The following is a 17,656-nucleotide window of genomic DNA, read 5'->3' as shown; positions in this document are numbered from 1 at the left end:
GTTGAGAGAGAAAATTTGTGTGGGGAAGAAAGAATATATAGAAATTTAGTTTATTTGCTAAAGAAGGTTTTATAAATAGTTGAGAAGGAAAATATAGTGAAAGTTAATCTTAAATAATAGAAAACAAACTAAAATGAAAATTAAAAGAAGTACAACACATTAATATTAGTTTCAAACTTTAGAAATAGTAAATAAGAATTATTTGGTGTAATATTTTATAATATTTATATGAATAATGATATGTCATTATTGTATGACTGTTGAAAGAGTTTGTAATTATTTTATAATTATTGTATGACTGTCATTATTGTACGAATAATTATTTGTGTACGATTTTTTTCATCTCATGTAGATGGATCGGCAATGGATGTACGCTGACCGGCGGTCCAAAGAGTTTATTGACGGCGTGCATTATTTTTTGAGAGTGGCCGAAGCTAACAGGCATAAGGGTTTTATTTGTTGTCCATGCAATAAGTGTAAAAATCAGAAGGAGTATTCTGCATCCAGGACTATTCATTTCCACTTGTTTGAGTCGGGGTTCATGCCAAGCTATAACTGTTGGACATCCCATGGAGAGCAAGGGGTTGAAATGGAAGAAGATGAAGTGGAAGACGACAATATTCCGGACTTTGCTCAGTACGCTGGATTTGAAGGAAATCAAACGGGCGAGGAGGAAAGGCATGCTGATGGTAACGACGTTGCGAATGATCTTGGTCAGATGTTGCAGGACGCTAAGGAGGACTGCGAAAGTGAAAAGGGGGCCCATAAATTGGACAAGATGTTAGAGGACCACAGAACGTCGTTGTACCCAGGTTGCGAGCAGGGGCACAAAAAGTTGGATACCACTCTGGAGTTCTTGCAATGGAAGGCTGGTGTTAGTGACAAGGCATTTGGCGATTTATTGAAACTCGTCAAGAACATTCTTCTGGAGTGAAACAAATTGCCCGAGACAACGTACGAGGCTAAGAAGATAGTCTGCCCTCTAGGATTGGAAGTTCAGAAGATTCACGCATGTCCAAATAATTGTATCCTATATCGTGGTGAGGAGTACGAGAACCTAGAAGCATTCCCTATTTGCAAAGCACTACGATACAAGATTAGACAGGACGATCCAGGAGAAGTTGACGGGCAGCTAACAAAGAAGAGAATTCCTGCTAAGGTGATGTGGTATTTCCCTATAATACCACGGCTAAGGCGTTTGTTCAGAAACAAGGGGAATGCTAGAATGATGCGATGGCACGCTGAAGAGCGTCAACAGGACAGGATGCTGAGACACCCCGCCGATGGTTCGTAGTAGCGAAACATCGACAGAAAATTTAAATACTTTGGAAAGGACGCACGAAACATACGGTTTGGTTTAAGTACGGATGGCATGAATCCTTTTGGAGAGATGAGCAGCGGCCATAGCACTTGGCCTGTTACGATGTGTATCTACAACCTCCCCCCTTGGCTATGTATGAAGAGGAAGTACATAATGATGCCGATTATTATTCAATGCCCCAAGCAACCTGGTAACGACATCGATGTTCCTAAGACCACTGGTCGAAGATCTTAAACTGTTGTGGAAGAAGGAAGGTGTCCCTGTGTGGGTCCCGAGGACAAACAGGAGAAGTTTAACGTACGAGCGCTGCTGTTCGTAACCATCAACGATTGGCCTGCACTTAGCAACCTATCCGGGCAGTCCAACAAAGGTTACAACGCTTGCACTCACTGTATGGATAAAACAGAAAGTACGTATCTTAAGCACTCTAGAAAGGATGTGTACATGGGTCATCATCGATTTCTTGCTGCAAACCACCTAGTACGGAAGAAAGGCAAGCACTTTAAACATAAGGCGGACCACCGTACGAAGCCTATTTGCAGCGGGGAAATAGTGTTTGCTATGGTGAAAGATCTTAACCTAGTGTTTGGAAAGGGGCCTGGCAGCTAGCCTACAGAGAGCGAAGATGGTCACGCGGTGATGTGGAAAAAAAACTCCACATTTTGGGAGCTACCCTATTGGGAATTCTTGGACGTCCACCACGCAATCGACGTGATGCACCTCACTAAGAACCTTTGCGTAAACCTTCTTGGCTTCCTAGGTGTATATGGAAAGTCGAAAGATACACTGGAAGCACGTAATGATCTGAAGCATATGGAGCAACGCGGCGACCTTTACCCGGAACCAAAGGAGAAAGACGGCCATTACTTGAGTCCAGCCAGCTACAGTCTTAGCAAGGCAGAGAAGGAAAGTATGTTTGAATGCTTGGAGAGCATCAAGGTACCGTCTAGATACTCCATGAATATAAAACGAATAATAAGCACGAAGGAGAAGAAGTTCAGAAACCTAAAGTCTCATGACTATCACGTGTTGATGACACAACTGCTACCAGTTATAATAAGGGTATCCTCCTAAACAATATCCGGGCAACAATAACAAAGCTATGTTCTTTCATGAACGCAATTTCACAGAAGGTCATCGATCCGGATAGATTAGAAGCCCTTCAGAATGATGTGGTGCAATGTCTTGTTAGCTTTGAGTTGATATTTCCACCTTCATTTTTCAATATAATGACGCATCTGCTTTGTCACCTTGTCAAAGAGATCGGTATTCTCGGGCCTGTGTACCTACACAACATGTTTCATTTCGAGAGGTACATGGGCGTTCTGAGGAAGTATGTTCGTAACTGTGCTCGTCCAGAGGCAAGCATCGCCAAGGGGTATGGAACAGAGGAGGTCATTGAATTCTGCGTAGAAATTATTAAAGACCTTCGCCCAATCGGTGTACCTGAATCATACCATGAAGGGAGACTACGGGGAAAGGGGACTCTCAGAAGAAAAGCAATAATGACGGTGGACAACAATTTATTCCGTAAAGCCCATTTCATGGTTCTACAACACTCTGCATTGGTGGCTCCTTACATCGAGGAGCACTTGGCTCTAGTTCGCGCCAGAAACATTGGTATGTCCGATGCATGGATTACACGGCATCACATTGATAATTTCCCCGCGTGGCTGCGACAACATCTCATGGGCAACAAGGCGATTAACCAGCAACTGGCCTTCCTGGCGAGGGGTCCATCTGGCTCGACCGCGACATTTCAGGGATATGAGATCAATGGGTACACATTCTACACGAGAGCCCAAGACATGAAGAGCACGAACCAGAACAGTGCTGTTCGTATCGATGCCATGGGACACGATGGTATAACTGGCACGTATTACGGTGTCATCGAGGATATATGGGAACTTGACTATGGACCTCTCAAGGTCCCTCTGTTCCGGTGCAAATGGGTTAGGTTGACTGGTGGAGGCGTAACGATTGATGACAGTGGGATGACAACGGTTGACCTTAACAAGGTTGGATACTCGGACGAACCTTTTTTCCTTGCCAATGATGTAACGCAAGTTTTTTACGTGAAGGACATGTCTAGCAAAGGAAAGAAGGGCAAAGGGCCTGACGAGCCGAAGCGCCACGTGGTTCTCCCAGGCAAAAGAAAAATCGTCGGAGTAGAGGACAAGACTGACGAGGATTACGATCAGTTTGATGGCCAACCCCCTTTCACGGTGACGATTGACCCTAGCATCCTCCTATCAAATGAAGACACCCCTTACTCACGTAGCGATCACAAGGAAGGAACGGTAGTGAGGAGAAAGTACGTGCGGACAACCGTCACCGCCGATGTATTGCCGTAATTGTTGTGTACACGATGTAAACTATTTTGTATGTATTGAATATGCTAGTTATATATGATTATTAACAAATTTAAATCATGCATATGCTAGATATATATGATTATTAGAATTTTTAAAAGTTTTAAATCATGCCTGTCGTATTTACATATGTTAGTTAGAATTTTTAACAATTTAATATCATGCATATGCTAATTATATATGATTATTAGAATTTTTATTAATATAAAATCATGCATGTGGTATTTACATATGTTAATTAGAATTTTTAACAATTTAATGTCATGCATATGCTAATTATATATGATTATTAGAATTTTTAACAATTTTAAATCATTCACGTGCTTATTATATATTATCCACTTAATATACTATAGACAAGAATAATTTTTCGAAGGTTTTGTCATTAATTTTTCGACTTTAAATAATTTTAATACATTATTTACTATTTTAGAAACACATATGCAATGAAATTCAATATTCAGTGCTATTATCTTTAGTCCCGGTTCTTAACCCTAACCGGGGTTAAAAAGAATTTAGAAATAGCGGAAAAATATCTTTAGTCCCCGTTGGTGATAACAACCGAGAGTAAAGATATCTTTACTCCTGGTTCGTAAGAACAACCGGGACTACAGATCTTTTCTTTAGTCCCGGTTGTTCTTACAAACCGGGAGTAAAGATATCTTTACTCCCGGTTGTTCTCACCAACCGGGACAAAAGATCTAGGGGTATATATTCCCGATGCGCCCTCGTCTTCTCCACCAACACTCAGAAGTTTTTCCTCCGATCGATCTCGGCTTCTCCTTCGCCGCCACTGCCTAGGGCATCCCCACGCCGACGCCGCCGTCGTCTCTCGCCGTCGTCTCGCGGTCCTCGCCGCCTCCGCCGCCGTCGCATCTCTGGGGTGAGAGTTGCCGCTGCCTCTCTCTCTCGATCTCTCTCTCTCTCCAAACCGCCGCCGCCTAGCTCGTTGCCGACGCCGCCGCCGACATAGACGCGCGCGGCCGACCCCTCCTCCCCCTCCCGCCAAAGCCGACCCCGACTTCGACGCGGCCGCCACCGCCGATGCCGCCGCGTCCACGCGGCCGCCACGGCGACGACGCCTACGCCACTGCCACGCCTCCGCCCCCGCCTCGAGCTCGCCATGCCGCCGTCGCGTCGCCACGCCGCGCACACCGCCGGACCGCGCCACGCCGCCGCGACGCCCCGCCGCTGCCGCGACACACTGCCACCACGCCGCCGGACCGCGCGCGCCACGCCGCCACGATGCCCCGCCGCCGCCACGACACGCTGCCGCCACGGCCGGCCCGTCATTGCCGAACGTGAACGAACATGAACGAACATGATTGAAGCGTGAATGAACGCGAACGAACATGAATGAAACGTGAACGAACATCAACGAATGCGAAGGAACGCGAACAAACGGGAACGAACGCGAACGAACGTGATTGAAACGTGAACGAACGCGAACGAACGTGAACGAACGCGAACGAACGTGATTGAAACGTGAACGAATGCGAACGAACGTGAACGAACGTGAACGAACGCGAACGAACATGATTGAAACGTGAACGAACGCGAACGAAACGTGTACGAACGAGATAATTAAACGATTCTTGAACTTAGCATATATATATATATATATATATATATATATATATATATGATTATATATACTTGAAAACGTGAAATACAATATATGTTCCTTTACGTTTAGACTAATACATTTTTTTGCATGTTGCAGAGAAGACGTCGTCGTCGTCGTCCCTCAAGCCGAAGTGGTAGCTAGCCCTCGAAGGAATTCGCGCAGGCATGTGATGTAAAGATGTGATTGTTAGAGATTTAATATAAGATTATTAGATTTCTAATATAAGATTATTAGATTATTAGAGTTAGCATATGTGAGTGTTAGAGATTATTAGATTATTAGACTTAGCATATTTGAGTGTTAGATATTGTTAGAGATTTAATATAAGATTATTACAGGTTTAATATACGAAACTTAATTAGACTTAGCATATGTGAGTGTTAGAGATTGTTAGAGATTTAATATAAGATTATTAGTGGTTTAATATACGAAACTTAGTTAGACTTAGCATATGTGAGTGTTAGAGATTGTTAGAGATTTAATATAAGATTATTAGAGGTTTGATATACGAAACTTAATTAGACTTAGCATATGTGAGTGTTAGAGATTGTTAGAGATTTAATATAAGATTATTAGTGGTTTAATATACGAAACTTAATTAGACTTAGCATATGTGAGTGTTAGAGATTGTTAGAGATTTAATATAAGATTATTAGAGGTTTGATATACGAAACTTAATTAGACTTAGCATATATGAGTGTTAGAGATTGTTAGAGATTTAATATAAGATTATTAGAGGTTTAATATACGAAACTTAATTAGACTTAGCATATATGAGTGTTAGAGATTGTTAGAGATTTAATATAAGATTATTAGAGGTTTAATATACGAAACTTAATTAGACTTAGCATATATGATTATCTAGGGTTCTAATATACGACACTTAGACTGAGCATATATGATTATTTGAGTTTTAATACAAGATTACTAGAGTTTTAATATTACAGTTAGCAAATATAGACTCCTGAGCATCCAGGACGAACACGAGGGAAAGGCGTGATTCCGTGGAAGGTTGGATTCAAGGAAGACATCCACACGTACAGGAGTCGGATGAGGAGCAAGAGAGATACCGAGGCGAAGATTGCAGATCTTGAGTACAGGGTATCGAGCTACGAACTCAGCATGCAAGAGGAGGTGGCAAGGAAGGTGGATGAACGCATGGCAGCACATTGGTCCCAAGATCCCCAGCCGTACATACCTCGTCCAATGGTCAGCCCATCAGGCAATCGTAGCAGCTGCGCCTCAACGGGGCAGGTAGGATCACAGAGCATGGACGCCATGCAAACCCAAGACGAAACCACCTGCCCATTGATGGGATCACGCAGCAGACACCATGTGAGCTGCATATTCCCTTCAATAAACTTATCAATCAAGGTATGCTCGTAGTTTTGTGATTTTTGACTTGTACATTCCGCAAGTTGCTGCTTAGGTTGATTACTAATAGATAACCTCTCATCACGTGAAGGTGGCGTCGGGAATGGCCATCCCAACGGACATTTCAGGGACTTACCACTGCAGGCCGATTCCAGCAGGATACTCGAGGGTCGAAGTTGAGCTGGTGGAAGCCGCGTACGAGGACCTCGAGTTGGACTACCCAGGAGGAGACGGTGAGACGCATCTACGAGACACAAGCCACGCCATTATACTATGGCGCAAGTGGCATACAAGTTTGAACTCGGAAAACCACTTGTCAGGCCTGAGCAGCTGCAGTCCCTACCGACACAAATGTACAAATTCCATGAACGGTACATGGAAATGAGCGCCAAGCGTAGAGAGATGTTCGGAGCGAGGATTAGAAACCCCGACTTCTTGCAAGGAGAAGATGTTCTATGGATCCATTTCAAGGATGTCTTCGATCTGTACCATCTGGACGCCCTCGACGTCTCTCTTCTAAGCGCATGGATTTTGTAAGTATCTTTGAGTTTGATTTATTTCGTTCGATAATTAGCTCCTGGCATATATGAAAGCAATAATAATTTCCTTTCATCGTTGTAGAATGGAGATTCAAAGGGTCCGACGGTGGGGGGTTTACGATACTGGGTTCATCGACCCTCGGAAAATCAACACCGAAATGATTGACAAGTACGAGAAAGACACAGAGGACAATCTCGTCCATCTCCTAACGCAGCAGCATTTCATGACATTCATACTACTGCCGTACAACACAGAGTGAGTTTTTATTGTCGTTCGAACAAATTTCATTCCCATCCATATAACATGTACATTCTGATATTTATGTCATCTCACGCATATTCCAGATTCCACTGGGTCCTGTTATTTTTCGACTTGGACACATGCAGAGTCAGTGTGTACGACTCAATGAATAAAGAGGAGAAGGTTTTTGACAAGATGTTTCAACTGATAGATAGGTAATATAATGTCATCTATTCCAAAGTCGCGGGACTCTGTTGCTATTATGTTGATCTCGAGTAATAATTAATTAATCATAGCTTGCAACTGCACATGTAGGGCTTGGGATCGGTTCCATCAATTGGTCCATGGGACTTGGAAAGAAAAACTTGGACGGAGGTTTCATTTTACAGTGAGTACATGCATGATCCAAAATTATATTGAATTGAATCTCTAATTACTGTTAATATAAAGAGTATATTAAATCTCTCATCGTTTCTCATGTAGTGTGCAAAGCAGGACAAGGGAACTAACTTATGCGGCTACTACATATGCGAGTATGCCCACTGCCTATCAAACCAAATATACACCACACGAGAGCTCGATGTACGTATACATAAACCATTCAAAATTTCATTGCGTATCGATTTGTTAAGTTGTTTATTATTTTCATATATTGATATGTCATTATTTTTCGAATGATAGCGTATTCACATGAGGGAAAATCTCCCACACAAGGATTTTATCACGGCTGTTCAAGAACAACTGATGGGGTTCATTAACGAAGAAGTCCTTAATCCCGATGGTGAATTCTACTACGACGGATCGACAATTCATAACGTCGGTCCTTCCTCTTCTGACATAACGCCGACGTCGAAGTCGTAGCTATAGCTAGCGAGCAAATGAATTGTACTATACATACATGTATATATATATATTTATATATGTACGTACATTTACTTTAGTGTTAATATATATTTTGGTAACATATATGCACATAAAATGTTAAGTGCTTTAAATTATAAATATGTGTGTAATATATGTATTTATACATATACACATATACACATACATATATATATATATATATATGTATATATATATGTATTCTATATATGTGCATAATATATATATATATATGTGTATATATATATATATATATATATATATAAATCAACCATGCAGCAAACTGGGTCATGCAAATAAAAAAAAAATTGGTACACCGATCTTTAGTCTCGGTTGGTAACACCAACCGGGACTAAAGATGGATCAGCCGGTCACGTGGCTGACCTTTAGTCCCGGAATCGTAGTCCCGGTTGGACAACCGGGACTAAAGGAGGGTTACGAATCGGGATTACAAACGGTTTCTCCACCAGTGCTTGGTCTCCGTGGCCTGTGATGAGTTAGGGACGATGACATGGTAGATCATCATTTCACACTTGTTCCTTGTAGAAAGCTGGCGTGATTGTTCTAGATATAATTAATATATGTGCACGTTTTCTATTGAAAGATCAAGAACGGCTATAGAGGGGGGGGGGTGAATACACATGAACCAAACAACCGTTGTCTTGGTACAGATGTCGCAACCTGACCAATGTTAGTCCACGCACAAACTTCTTGCACTTTCGGTACTTGTCAATTTTCCATCACAAAAGAACTATAATCACACATGGTTTTACATCTGTACATGGTGATATTCCCGTAAATGTGCTTTGCGACATATTAACCGTGCAAGTCTGGCCTTCGTAGCTCATGGTTACATCGGTTCATTGCGAACAACTAATTTAACATGAGAATGAGTAGATTAAGAACACATTGCAGTTCGCATCAAATCCCTCGTGCCTCCTATTCCTAGTTTGTGCGCAAGCAAAGCATGGTGTTTAGCCATTTTTCCTAGATAGCCCTCTCTCGTTCTTGCTGCCTAGCTAACTCCTAGCCTTGTTTAGCTATGGGCAAGTTTTATAAGGGCAAGTACTGCAAGGTTATGAGCACAAAAGTGCTATATATGCTTAAATTATGATGTGGATGAAAGAAGATAAGAGAGAGAGAGGAGGAGCCACCTCTCACCACCTCTCATGTAAGGGGCAACCTTCATACAAACTTCAAAAACAAGAGAAAATAAGAGGGGTTGATTGGTGTATTGGGACTAGTGTATTAAATACAATGCATTAATACGAGTTAGTTTTGATTTTATGGATGGATGATGTGGATAAAATTGGAGGTGACCACCACCTCTTGTCACATCTAATATTATCCACATCATCAACTAATTTATTAGTAGGTGGTAGCTCATACATTAAATTGTCTCTAATATACTAGCCCCTCACTTTTTTCTCTTTCATAAAATTTGTAAAGAGGTTGCCCCTTGCATGAAGGATGGCTCATCATCTATTTTCTCTCTTCTCTCCTCCACCTCATCATTTAAGTTTAGTGGCATCTAGAGGATTGTGCTTAGATACTTATAGCACTTGCCATATGAGGTGCAGTGTACTACCTCTGACAATCTAGCATGCATGATATATGACTCTCTAGCATCCTAACATTAATTGCTTCGCATTGGATGGATCTCATGGCACAACTACAAAACCTCTAATAGATACTGCCTGATACGTATCTGTACTTTGAAACTGGTCCCAATTGATATTTCCCACCTCCGCGAGATGGAAAAATATTAATTAAACTGGCACATTTCAGCAATAGTAGTGTTGGTTATAGTGAAAATCTGGTTCCAACACTATTAGTACCCATTTTGTAGAACGAGCACCCATAAAACCTAGCCGACTCGGCGGGGCACCTGTCCTTATCCATCCACACACATGAGACCCACCCACCCATCCTTATCCTAACTCCGCCCGCGCCGCTTCACCTCCCCTAGCCCAGGGCTCACCCTACCGTCCTCCTTGCCCTCACCGAAGCCCCTACGCCCACGCCCACGCCCAAACCACCCTCTCTCCATGCCACTCTCCCATCTCTCCAAACCTTGCTCCACTATCCGGCACCCTATGGCTCCTTGGCCACGATGAGCTCCCTCTCTGGCACCCGTTTTCCTCTCCCCTATCTCACACCTGAGATCCACCAATGGCGTCTCCAACCTTGACCTCCACCCAGTGACTATACGTGGAGGTCGTCGCTTCAGATCCAGCACTATCGCATGAAGCTGCAGTCGACGAGCTCGGCGTTGCTGTGGTGGGCGTGGTGACGGCGTGAGCCGGGCAACAGCAGCTAACGAGCTTGGTGATGGGCTTCAGTGGCGGAGCTCTCAACTGGTGAGGCGAGGAAGACGACGGCGGCAGCTCGATGGTGGCCTCAGCGGAGGTGTTTTCATGCTACTCGATGGCAGATGCGTCATCTCCCTGCCCGAGCTCCACCCATGCAGTGGTGCCTCCCTAAGCTCCATGGCCTTCATCGAAGGCAACTCGCTTTCTTCGGAACACGGATTGAAAGAAGCAGTCTCGGGGAATTTGGGGATATTGTTTTTTGAAGATTATATGTATTGGTTCTACAAACAGAACCAGTATCTATAATCTTGACAGGTGTCCGTTCTGAAACCGACATCAATGTCAGAGGTCATTGGTGCCCATTACTAGGTGGTAGTTGGGAAAACGGCACTTATAAGAGATTCTCAACTAGTACATATGAGGTTCTCTGAAGTTGTGTATATGATGTACATACCATATGTTATCATTTTCAAATCAAAATGAAGCTGAACCATCCGAATTAGTCAGCTTAATTAGTAATATGTAATTATAGTCCTCTAGGCCTTCGCGGTTGACCGCTATTGATACTTTGGAGACTGAAAAGAGCTGGAGTACGTGCAGCCCTAGGAGACGTTTGATTGCTCAGGTCTACTTAATTAAGGATTCCATAGATGGACTGGTTTCTGGATAGGATTGCTGACGATGGCAGATTAAGACTTAAAAATTAGTTTACGTTTAGATCAAGGTGTCGGGAATGTTATAGTTTGTACGAGCATATTGCTTGTGTACGTTGGCTCCTGCCCTAGTTAATTAGTTTGTACGAGTATATTGCTTGTAATCTGGCTGTCAAACAAGTGAACTTTACTGGATGTTGACCTACTACTCTGTCCACAAAATACCAGTCCTAGCTACGACCCGGACAAATTGCTACGATTTGAATTATTTTGTTTTCTTGGTTACTAATAGTTCGTAAACGCTAGTGCAGCACCTGCTCCGGCAATAGCAGGCTAGGCTGAGAATTTCATAGGCTGTGGCCTGTATGGTTGATTGCATCCTTGTATTATGTTATAACCTCGCAAATGAACGCTCTTGCCTTAAACACTTGGGTGCATCCATCTGATGGTTGATGCCTTAGCATCAGATGCTGCACTGTTTGAATCTCTCTTTTAGCAGACCTGACGAAGAATGGAAAATAGAGCAAGCAAAGCAGAGGATTTCAGTAGCGAGTGCAAGCAGACACACGATTTCTCCTCTCTGTTCTTCAGAAATGTCAGGTCCCTTATCCAAGGGCTATATCAGAGCCAGAGGGTCTCTGTTGTGAACCTACACGGCTACACCACTCAATAACACCGTCAAAATCCTGAAAGAAATGATGCTGACAATGCTGCTCTGGTGGTCTCAAATAAGGGCTATATCGAATTGCTTTTTTGAATATTACTTCTACTTTTTCATATAGCACTACTTTAGTTTGTCCATCGTTATCGATTTGCGCCGTAAATCGTCCGCCTTTGCTGCGAGAATGCAAAATACTTTGCAGGTTTATCCCGTAAACCTTCCGTTTGTCCACAAGACGGGTAGTTATATATCGTTCCATCTAAATCGGTTCCGCTAGCCGGTTTAATCTATCAAAACCCATCTTGGTTAATTTAGGTTTTTACTAGATTGAGATGGTTGGTGTCTCCATATCACCACAAGACGTTTAGGTGTTACGATCGTGATTGTGTTATTGCCTAAAGAAGTTGCCAGCAGATGGCAGTGGGTCAATGGTGGCCTTAGCAGAGGTGCGTTCTTGCTACTCGAGGGCAGCGGCATGATCTCCCTGCCCAAGCTCCACCCATGCAGTGGTGCCTTCCCAAGCTCCATGGCATAGATCCGAAGGCAACTCGCCTTCTCTGGAACATGGATTGGAAGAATCAGTCTTGCAGACTCTTTTTACAGACGTTTTTTATTTTGAAGATTATAGGTGTTGGTTATATAAACAAAACCAGTATCTACAATCTGAAGTAGTATATGTGATATATGTACCTGGATGTGGATCTTCTGCAGTAATGCAGAGGGCTACTGTTAGAACAGTAAACTAAGTTTAGCGCTACACTATAATGCAGTAGTATTGTAGCACCACTGTTTTGCACAATGTGAGTTTTACCGGTCCACAGAATTTTTCCCCTTCTACTATTCGAGATCACCGTAGCATTTGTTTTCAGCCGTTTGATAAAGATCCAACGGCAAAAACCATGCCTAATGCAAGTGTACGATAGATCCTCTGCATTATCTTCTTCAATGGAGAGGATCCGAATCCGTCAACTCTAGCTACAATAATGGATCCCAACTGGATCAAATTAAATTAACCACTTGAGATGATGGACTCAGAAAAGTTTCAACTGGAATCATCTGTCAGAACAAAGTACAATTTGACACCAGACATTTATCAGAACAGAGTACAAGTGTGCACGATATGCTTCAAGGATGCAAAGCACTAGAACAACATGCTGAGAGGACAGTGAGGAGTGAGGACAGACGGATATTTCACAGCTTGGGCTGTTCATTGTGGAGCTAACAGTACAACCTTTGGGCAGGGATCTGTAGATGGCTGTAGAACAGGCATGCTTAGTTGTTCGACTAGGATACCGCATCATCGTTCGACTAGGATCTCCGATACCTTCCTTTCCTACAGGGAACATTGTACAATATTAGTCGGCTTAAGCAATTTCCCTCATGGCAACTTTTGCCATGACTCTTCTCTTATTCTGACTTTAACAACATTTTCTACTCCCTTCATACCATAATCCCATAATGTAGTAATTGTAATCCAGTACCAGGTTAAACGCTAGAGGATGTACTGCGAGTCTAAACTGATATTCTGTCCATCTACTTGGTTCTTATATTTTTGGAATGTAGATAGTACTTGCTATCTGTTTACACCCAAATTTGACACCTAGGATTAAAATAGGAATGATTGCAAAAATTTAGAAGTCTACCGGTTTCCTCCGAGTGGGCCGGTCTGACCGCTGTGTGTTGGGCGGTCAGACCGCCGGTTGAGGGCCGGTTAGACCGGCGGTGTGTGGCCGGTGTGACCGGCAGGTCCGAGTCCGACTGTGTTTCGTCGGGTTTCGAGGTTTCCTTGCTCGGGAAGGCATGTTTCAGGTTTCCTTTAGTTTCTACCCCGAGTTGGACGTGGAGGAGGGCCTGTAGAGGGCAAGACCAACCCCTATATAAGGGACATGGCCGGTTCATTGTAAAAAACAAATCTACAATCAATCAATCAAATCGTTTTTCATATTGCTTTTAGTTTTCTCTTAGTTTGTCCATCTTTGTCGATTTGCGCCGTAAACCGTCCGCCGCCGCTGCGAGAGTGCGATACCTCTTTGTAGGTTTGTCCTGAAAACCTTCCGTTTTACCTACAAGACGGGTAGTTATCTAGAAATGGGCTCCGCTAGCCAGTTCAGTTATCAAAACCCATCTAGGTTTAGCTTTTTGCTAGATCGAGGTGGTTGGCTACTCTAGGATCACCGCAAGGCTTTAGGTGCTGCGATCGTCGTTGTCAACTTGTCACAAAAAGTTGCCAACACGATTTTTGGCGACTCCGCTGGGGAGGAGATCCGTTCATCGTCAACTCAACTTCGACTTCTCCATGACGAAGCCGCCATCCAAGATGGAGGTCGAGCCATCCAATATGATATCGGTCACATTGGATGATTTCGAAGGAGAAGACCGCAAAGCTATGGAGGAGTACATCAACGAACTCACACGGGAGGCGTTGATGAGGGCAAGCACTAGGACTCGTCAAGGCGTGATCATCAAGCCCGGGCCACGTCCTAAGCTCGCCCCCGATTTGGTAAGCAATGATGAGGTAACACAATCTATCCAACAACAAGTAGCATCTACAATAGATTCATCTATGATTGCTTTTAAAGATAAGTTAGATGCAACTTTTGAGGGTAAATTTGATGAGTTTTGAAGGTTTAAATTCGGCCCTCTTATGGCCGATTACATGTCAAAGGATAAAGCCTTTACCACTGCTAACCAGCCTCCTATAGATCAAACAGGTAGTAGAACTGATGGGGCGGCGCACACGGCCGGTCCGACCGGGCCTGACGGCCGGTCAGACAGCGACCTAGCCGTCGGTCCGACCGGCCAAACGGTCGGTTAGACCGGGTATTACCCCGGCGGTCAGACCGGGACTCAGGCCGGTCCGACCGCGCCTCTGGATGCCGGTCAGACCGGGCCCTGGGCCGGTCAGACCGGCACGATTATACCGATACAGGGAATAGATCCAATGACTAATGCTAGTTATTTGTATCATCTTAGAACATTTGATCCTCTTGTATCTACTGCTGCAAATAGTCCCCAAATTTCCCCACATGTTCCTAATGCTTATAATGATGTTGCTATGGGGTATCCTCCTGACACTAGACAAGGCCAATATAATCATATTGCGCCACAAACACAACCTATTAGGCCACCAAATCCACTGCCAAATCAACATGGGCCTAATAATATGGAAGATATAATTAGTGAGATTATTAGGGATAGATTCGGGATTGAAACTAGGAATCGTGTTAGGGTTTACAAAAAGCCGTATCCTGATTATTATGATAATGTGTTGTTTCCCCATAATTATAGAGTTCCCGAATTTGCCAAGTTTAGTGGTGAAGATGGTAAGACCACATGGGAGCATGTAGGTCAATTTTTGGTACAATGTGGTGAGGCTAATAGTGATACTTTTAAATTGCGCTTGTTTTCTTTATCTTTGTCCGGTAATGCTTTTACATGGTTTACTTCTTTACCGGCAAATTCTATTCATACTTGGGCTCAATTAGAAGAAAATTTTCATGATTATTTTTATACTGGAGAAACTGAGCTTAGGTTATGTGATTTAACATCGGTTAAGCAAAAGTATAATGAGCTTGTCATTGATTATATTAAGAGATTTAGTGATGTTAGAAACTGATATTATAGTTTGAATATAACTGATAGAGATTTGGCTGGTCTTGCTTTTAATGGTTTAATTGCTCCTCTTAGAGAAAGACTAGATGGCCAACAATTTCTTGATGTTAGTCAACTTATGCAAAGGGCTCTGGCTCAAGAAAGCCGGGTTAAGGATAATAAAAAACTTGTTAGATCATATGACAAAAAGCCTAATGTTAATGTGATTGATTACCCTGAGGCTAGTGATAGTGAGGAGGAGAGTGATCATGATATATATGTTGCTGAATGGTCATGGACTAACAAAAACAAGCCTTTTGTTTGCTCTAACCTAATGCCGACTCTTCGCAAAGATCGGCAAAGTGAGGCTAAATATAGTTTTGATGTGGCCAAGTGTGATAAGATTTTTGATTATCTTTTGCAAGAGAAACAAATTAGATTACCTAAAGGCCATGTCATACCATCTCAAGAAGAGTTGAAACGTCGAGCATATTGTAAATGGCATGATTCTCATTCTCATTCTACTAATGATTGCAATGTGTTTCGACGACAGGTTCAATCGGCCATAGATGAAGGATGATTGAAGTTCACCGATGGCTCCAAGATGAAGCTTGATCATGATCCTTTTGCGGTGAATACAATTAATTTCAATGATAAAAAGGTGTTGATTCGGCCGGAGCAAGCCGAATCTACTAAGGGAAAAGGAGTGGTCATTGGCGAACCAAGGCCTAAGATGATAGTGCCGAAGAAGCCGGAGGTTAGCGTTTGGAAGGAGAATAAGAGTGGAGCTTCAACTTCTAAAGCCCCTAGGAAGACCAAAGTGACTTTTGATATGCTTTTGGAGAAGTATGTGAAGCAAGGTTGTGAGAGGGCTCGCAACAAAGGGAAAAGACCAAGATCACCTCCTAGGGAGCGATTTGGTCATTAGGGAGCGATTTGGTCATTCACCAAGACGGTCGCATTCACCTCCATATCATCATCCACAAGACATGTCATGGGGTTCTTATCCAATGCCGCCGCCGGGTTATCCTTATCCTTACTTCATGCCATGGGGGGCAACGCCGCCAATGTTCAATCAAATGCCTCCAATACAATTCAACCAAGGATGGGGAGGACCGAGGAGGCCAATTCATGAGCGTTTGTCTTCACCAAACAATGGCCGGTTTTATGGTGAGAATCGGGCCAATGAAGAAAAGAGGGAAGGAAAGCGTGTTAAGATGGAGGCAAGGACTTCGGAAGTAATTCCCATCAAAGTGGGGTCTCATGATGTGCCAATACCTTCTGGAGATGAAGTTGCAGAGTCCTCAAGAAAAAAGTCCAAAGCCGGTACCAGCTCATCGCAGTCGGCCGGTCTGACCAGGCCCTCTGGCCGATCTGACCGCAGCCATGTCGCCGGTCTGACCGGGCCATCAGGCTGGTCTGACCGCCGACCCGACAGCGGTCTGACCGGCGCATCTGGCCGGTCTGACCGGGCTCCAGCGCCGGTTTGATAAGAGGATTGCAAAGGGCGATGTGAGGGCTTCATCGTCTCCAAACAAGGTTAATAGAGGGCATTATTTACCTCCTAGAACAGAGCCGAATCCTAGGTGGATGCCTAAGGATTTGACGGCTACTCAAAAGAGAAGGTTGCAATGTCTTCGGGCTCAAGAGATAAGAGAGGAAAAAGCCGAAGAACAAAGAGATAAAAGGTTCAATGAGTTCCGACCACCTCCGGTATGGAGGCGTAAGTCCATAGAGAAGGAAAAACCGGTTGTTCTAGAGGAAAAGGAGGAACAATCAGTTGATAAGGGTGAATCATCTCCAAAAGAAGACATGGATATCACCATGGTATGTATGTTGCCTATGGAGTTTTGTGCAATGGATGAAGCCGAGGTTGCTCAATTCTCATTAAGTCCTAAAGACGCGGTTTTTGAGAAGACCGATGAGTCAAACTGTCACATGAAGCCTCTCTATCTCAAAGGCCATGTTTATGGGAAGTCGGTCTCTAGGATGCTAGTAGATGGAGGTGCCGCCGTGAACTTGATGCCGTACTCATTATTCAAGAAGTTGGGGCGTGAGGATGATGAGTTGAAAAAGACCAAGA

The sequence above is a fragment of the Oryza glaberrima genome, chromosome 4, assembly GCF_000147395.1.
Source record: "Oryza glaberrima chromosome 4, OglaRS2, whole genome shotgun sequence".
Lineage (NCBI taxonomy): Eukaryota > Viridiplantae > Streptophyta > Magnoliopsida > Poales > Poaceae > Oryza > Oryza glaberrima.
The sequence above is the reverse complement of the archived record's forward strand: the minus strand, read 5'-3'. Positions refer to the sequence as shown.